Raw genomic sequence first — 7,410 nt, 5'->3', positions numbered from 1 at the left:
CACATTTCTTTCTCACACAGGAAGATGGAAAACAAAGCTAAATAATATAAATACTTGCTCTACTCAGGTTTTTTAATCTCCTTTTTCAAGTGAGAGGGCTGTTATCTATAGTCTATGTATTGGCTCATTTACTCAAAAGTAAATTTATGTTTACCTTCTTCTACTCCTAATATAGTCTTCCCTCCGTATACACGGAGAGGGGGACCAGGACTCCCAGCAGGTACCAAAATCTGAAGGTATAAGTCTCTTACATAAAATGATAAATTGTTTGCATGCGACCCATGCATATCTCCTGTGTACTTTAAATCACCTCTAGAGTAACAGTAACACCTAAACCACTACACATGCTATATAAGGAACACTTTATGCTCCCTCCGTCTCTGAAGGATTGCTTGAGCACTCATCACTCAGTTGCTCTCCCCCACCAAATATTTTCCCTTAGGAGTTGGATGTAACAATGATGCAAAACCCTGAGATACAAATAGTCAATTGAACTTAAAGATCAAGTTTAGTAACCTGTAAATACACCATCCAAACAAATCGCATGTGTTGAGTGGGTGTAAGGACTTTGAGAATTTTCTTAAGGATTCCACATGACACTGTGGCTAAATATTGGGCTGGTGAAAGCACAAGGTCAGCAATTCAAACCCACCAGCCACTCCACAGAAAAAAGATGAGGCTTTCTGCTCCAGCAAAGATTGACAGTTTGGAAACCCTACATAGGATGACTATGGGTCAGAATTGACTCAGTGGTGGTGGAATTGGCTTTTTTGGTTACACCAGTGGTTCTCAACCTTCCTAATGCCGCGACCCTTTAATACAGTTCCTCGTGTTATGGTGACCCCCAAAACACAAAATTATTTTCGTGGCTACTTCATAACTGTAATTTTGATACTTTGATGAATCATAATGTACATATCTGATATTCAGGATATATTTTCATTGTGACAAATTGAACATATTTAAAGCATAGTGATTAATCACAAAAATATGTAATTATATATTTCTAAATATTTTTTCAAATGACAAATAAGTGAATTTTTATCTTGAAGTATGGTATATCATGCGTGCCAAAAGTAAAATAAATTGATACATTTTGCAAAAGTATGCACAAAAGGCCAACATCAATGTGATGCTTGAGATAGCTTTTTTCTCACCAGATCAGAAGCATGTATTTTCCAATGGTCTTAGACAACCCCTGTCAAAGTGTTGTTCAACACTGAAAGTGGTGGTGACTCAGGTTGAGAACCACTGGGTTAGACCGTTCTTATTTGAAAATTCTATACATATGAGCAACACAACTTACAACAACATGTAACTACATCATGTCATACATTAATCATGTTCCTTAATTACATATATATACAAATTCATTAAACCACAGTCGTTCTATTTTTAAAGTCAGGCCAAAACAAAGAGAAAGCTGATCATACTTCCAAACAAAGGTACACTAACATCAAATGCCTAATTTATTACTTAACTCGTATCCATAAAAATGGATCAATTACCCTAACAGTGGTGACAGAGAGAAAGTTGCTGACTGACTGGAAAAGTCTACAAATACATATGTATCATAAAATGAAAACGGTGATTATTAATTACATTTTTTAAGCTAACACTTTAAAAATAATAAAATTTTTAAAAATAACACTTTTAATCAGGGATTTGAAACCATCTTCACAGTTCAGTTATAACCAAGGAAGCAAAACTGAAACAGACTGGAAAGAATTACAGTCTATGCTCTGTTGGAAAGTGAATCTGCCTCATTGAAAATAAGGGCAGCCCAAGCAACACCTCGCCACCACATCTCTTAGCCTGCAATCAGAAACAGCGCTGCCCAGCTCAAAGATGGCAGCAAATGCACCATTTAGAAAGTGTATTATCCACCCACCTGGTAACAATACAATCTCCCAAATTAGGTTCCTAAAAGGACTCCCTAACCCTCTTCCAAATCCTCTAATCCAGGGATAAAATCTACAAGGTTTCCCATTCCGGTTTTCTTTCTGCTTCATCCAAATTTTAAAATGTTGAGACTCTTCTGATTTTGCTTCTTCAGACATGATTGAATCAGATCAAAACCCTGATTTAAATTAATATAAACTTCCAGCCATTGAGTCCATGCTGACTCACTTGGACCTTGTACGGGCAGAACTCCTGCCCCTGTGAGTTTCTGAGACTGTCACTGTTAACGGAAGTAGAAAGCCTCTTTACATCTTCCACTGAATCAAAAACAAACCAAACTCAGTGCCACCGACTCAATTCTGACGCATAATGACCCTATTGGGCAGGGTAGAACTGCCCCTGTGGGTCACACCACCACAAGCAGCTGCAATCAGGTCGATTCTGATTCACAGTGAGCTTCATAACTGCTCCATATGATTCTCAATCACTGTGCTCTGTTAAGTACACTGCCAGGCCTTTTCCTGTATGTAAGGCATTTCTGGCTGCTTTGATCCACCAATCTTTCCATTCTTAGCCTAGTTAGTAGCTAAGTGGGAACATGTTTGTGCTGCCCAGGGCCTCTACTATAACCAAACAGAGCTCTCAAAGAAGTAGTTAGTATATAGGGTCACTATGAACCAGAGCCACCTTGATGGCTGTGGTTCCAAGGATGCATACGTGCACATGCACAGTTACACACATACACACACAGTGGGTAATTTTTAGATGAAAAAGAGAAACAATGAAAGTGAACTAAATCTACCCCCTGCACAAATCTGAAAAGTTCCCAATAGGATTGTGATGTTGATCAAATTACCACATCCTAGAACCAATCAACTGTCATTTGATGCACCAAAAGATCAAAACTGAGAAAGCTTGTTTAGTCCCTTAGTTGCCAAAATGCTAATAATCTAGTATACATGAGCATGACGGAGAAATTCACATTTGCTTTTGTAATCAATCACAGCGTCTAAATGCTTAACTTCTTCATGCATAGAGTACCTTTATGAAGACAAAAGTAGCAGCTGTTAATGAAGACTAAGTAAGAACATCTAAGAGGTTAACTCTAGGTCTCCTGGTTATTTCCTCAGTTATACAAATCTGAGACCTTTCAGTACATGCTATATGTGGAATCAGAAGATGTTATTACAGATTTCATATATACATACAGTTCACATTCAACATTGGTTAAATGTTTCAGGCATTATTCTGGATGCTGGGGATACTCTAGAGAAGGCAAACAAAGTCCCTGTATTCACATACCTTCTATGAAAGTGGAAGAAAGAAATCATAAATTGTGATAAGAGCTGAAAGAGCCCTAATAAAATGATTAAACAAGAAAAAAGAAAGCAATCTTAAATAACTCCAAGAGAGCAAGACCCTAGGAAAGGAGGCTAATTAAGTATCATTTTCAGTTTGAATTAATTAATGTTAAAAAAAGATATCCAGAAAGCCAGAGAGATGGAGTGACATTGTTTAAACTCGAGTCCAGAGCTTGAGCCACGATCAGACTTCAGACACCAGTGTCTTTTATAATGCCTATTAATGCTTCCGCTGTGGCGTTTCACCTTTTACAGGACAGTCTGAAGAACACAAAGAGGAACACAGGATAGACTACAAGGTTCATATGCCCACCACCCCCCTCCCAATCGGTTTGGTTGATATTCATAGTCAGCTGGATCTAAAACTTTTATGGATAAGTCTCCAAGAAATACAGGTCAGCGGTGTAAAGCAACAATAAATGAAAACTCCAATTTTCCCCACTTCTAAATAACACCCCTGCCAGTAGAAAATCCCCATGTAAGGCAGAGTTGTTGATTTTGTATATCACTTTTGCTTTGGAGAAGTAAATTCGGTTAAGGTTTAGATTTGCTTACACCTGCCTTGGGAAACTTGGTTAAGATTCTATCCTATACTACAGTATTCTGAAATACTTCTGCTTTTCCACTAAAACCTTACAATGTAGCTTTTGGAAGAAAAAAAAAACCCACGATTAATGAACTGCTGAGAATTCTGACTCTCTGGAGATGATTTTATTAGGAATCCTATTTCCAAACAGCCATTCAGTGCTTCAAAATAAGTACTCATCTAATTTAATTGTGATGACTTCGCCAGACAGTAACAGCCCAAGATGATGTTTACAAAAGCATGGGGTGCGGGGAGGGAGTGTTTCATACTTCCTGGGTGTTTATAGTCTGCAACCAGTGATAAAGCGACACTTAAGATTATTTAAAGAGCAAAGCACTTCAAGTTTGGGACCTCCCGTAAATTATCCTACGTTCACTGGGTTGCCTCAGCCCCCAGGTACCTGGGACAGGTATTCCGAGTCGCCATGTGCTTGTGCTAGGAAGCACTCTAGGAAGGGACCCCGGGATGCTATTTCACCCGCTGACCACAGGCTCCAGCATTAGGAGCTACTCCAGCGGAGCTTGCAGCCACACCACAGCAGCTCGGAAATAAACGTGACCCCGCACAGCAGCCAGGCTTCGGCCAGCGGAGCGAGGTGCAGCCTTCCCAGACGCTACCATTCACAAGCACTTGCGCTCTGGCCAGGCAACCTTTTGGACACGCATTCTTACCCCCTTGGGCAAAGCAGGGCTTTGGGGGCGAGGCCGCAGGGCCCCTCGGCGGCGCTGGATTTAAAAACACGTCCGTGAAGCCCGCCACACAGGCTTCCCGCTCCTAACACACACTTCTGCGAGAAGAGACACCTGAGTGGCAGGCGGGCCGCGGCGCCAGCGTAGACGCGATGGCGCGAACGCCACTCTCCGCTGAGGCGCCCTCAGGAGGCGCCCGCCCACGACCTCCGGCCGCGCCTCAGCAAGGCGTCCCGCGGGCCGCCGGGCGCGGGTGCTCCGAGCCGGCAGGTAGCTCGGCACGGGCGCCGGAGCCGCCGGCCGGCACCTGCAGGAGCTCGCCGCCCGCCAGCGCGGGGCCCGGAGCCGCGGCGACCCCCGCCCTCGGCCTCGCCGCATCCGGGTCCCGTGCCGCCGCTCTCACCTGCCCGGCGCCCCGCGCAGCGCGCTCCGGATCCGCTGCGCCGTCAGTAGCCCCCGCCGCCGCGGCCGCCCCGCTCGGTCACCTCCCGCCCGCCGGGCTTGGCACTTGGCACTCCGCCACCCGCCGCCCACGTTCAGGGCCCGCTCTGCCGCCGCCGCCCGGACCGACGGAGCACGCGCGCCCGCGCCTCCTAGCGAGCTGCACGGCTGGCCGGGGCCTCCAGCCGCCTTTCTGGAGCCTTTCCTGGAGGGTCCTGAGGGACCGCAGAGCCCCCGGACCCCTGCCTTCCGGAGCGGCCCGCAGCCGCCTCGCGGGGACCCGTCTGCCTCGGCGTTCCCTCGCAGCCCTTCGCCCCACTTGTGCCCCGCGGCGCCGCAGACCCTCCTTCCTGAGCGTGGGAGCGCGGGGATGTTGCCCCGCAGAGTGGATGCCCTTGAAAGGCTGAAGTTCCCGCTTCCGAGTTCAAGAATATTATTCTGTGTGTTCATTTTTGTGATAACAGCTAACACTTTGCTGCAGTTTCATCGCTTAACCAATCCTTTTCGTATCTGCTCTCCTGTTCGCTTTTCTCTCAACCAGGAAATGTCACGCTCCTCATTCTTGAAGCACAGTTGAATTTTTTATTGATTATAAACCCTAATGTAGACTTACTTTAAAGCTCCTGTACGAGGAGGCTTCAAAAATTCATGGGAAATTATATTCTTTTTTCATTCCATTCTCCCACGAACTTTCAGAAGCTCCTGCGTATTGTGATGCTAGTGTACAATTAGTAAAACCACTCTGGCAAATAATTCAGTAGTCTGGGCTATAATTTAGAACTATATGCTATGCAAAGGAAAGGTGGCAAAACAATCCAGTGGTAAAAGAATACTTTGGTTAATTAGTAGTTTAATTGGCTGAATTTACAAGAAATCAAAGGAAGGAGCATACTACATTCAAAAATAAACTTCAGGAGGATTAGAGCGATAAAATATTCAAAGCATTAAAAACTTAGAGGGATTTTTTTTCAAGAGTAGCAATTTAGCTTTAGTAAGGTGGAAACTTTAAGCAAGACAGGAAGGCTCCTGCCTTTAAAGGAAAGATAAAGCTATTTGACTATATACAAATATGTTTACCTTTTAGCATGGTATCACAATGACAAGAAAAGTGTTTTAAAAGAACAACTGGCTATGCAAAACGCATGGCAACCTAACAAAGAGTTTCTATAAATTATTTTATAAGACAAATAACTCGGTTGTGTGTGATTTTAATACAGGCAATGCATACAAATAGACAACTAACAGAAGAGCAGTTCATAAGCATGATTCATAAACATTGAAAAGATGCCCAATGTCATTGAAAGCCCTGGAAACAAATGGTTGAGATATGCATATTAAAGTCATCGAGAGCATGAGCGATAGAAGAGATATTACAATAAGGCAGTCGCACACATTTCATGGTAGCATTGCTCACCTCAGCCCCACTTGGTGGTCCACGTGGAGAGAGGGGGAAGGGAAGGAGGACAAGGGGAATTGGAAACGGGAGGGTAAAGACATACATCACAGGACGGACTTGCACTATGTTATACAGCAGTGAGAGGGGATGGTCTAGGGGTATACATGCAATAGGAAGAGGAGGGATTGGGGTATACACCTGACAAGATGGGCGGATCCTACTTTTAGGATGGCAGCTTAACTTTGACCTGTTTTCTGGATCTCCATGTGAATCATTATCAGTAGGGTGTGAACTCCACCTACAGGAACCAAGCTAATGGTTCCAAGTTTTTACCAAGAAGCAATCCATTGTCTTCAGCAGCAGGGAGCAGAGACAGCTGTCTGGCAGCATTGCCTTGAGGGACTTTGCAAGCATCTGACCCACACACATTATCCTTCTAGCAGGAATCAACCTAGTTAGCAACTTAAATTGGGTTGTTGTTTTTTTTTATCTCCAGACTATATGTTTTTATTGGAGTAGAAAGCCTCATCTTTCTTCCCTGAAGCTGGCTGTTGGTTTTGAAGAGTGAAACCTTGTGGTTAACCGCCCACCCCATAACCTCCTATGGCACTAGAGCTCAATGACTCTGAACTAGCCAGGTAAAATGCTTTGCCCTCAGGCAGCATTTGTTTGCTTCCACCCACTCCCCTGGCCAGCCCTGTGAGGAGTAGTCTAGCCCTCAAGAACTTGCCTGAGTATGCCCTTGATGGGAACTGGGGTACTGAGGTTGCATGTTCATGCCCTGGCCAAGATGTTTGGAGGGCCCTGAACCAGTCCTGTAAACTTTTCTAATCTGCAATAATGTATTTACTCCAATCATGGTCCCTTTCCCATTTCTGTAGTCACATTTCCAACTGTGATGGTCTGATCTGCTGGGAAGGTGACTTTTAAAGGGGCTTCCTTTGTTTTCCATGTGACCGAGCTGTTGTGAATCCTTCAGTCCCCATTATGGCCTCATGCTTAAGGTCTCCCTCAACCAGATGATTTGTTTTTTCT

The sequence above is a fragment of the Tenrec ecaudatus genome, chromosome 13 (genome assembly GCF_050624435.1).
Source record: "Tenrec ecaudatus isolate mTenEca1 chromosome 13, mTenEca1.hap1, whole genome shotgun sequence".
NCBI lineage: Eukaryota > Metazoa > Chordata > Mammalia > Afrosoricida > Tenrecidae > Tenrec > Tenrec ecaudatus.
Note: the sequence above shows the minus strand (reverse complement) of the source record.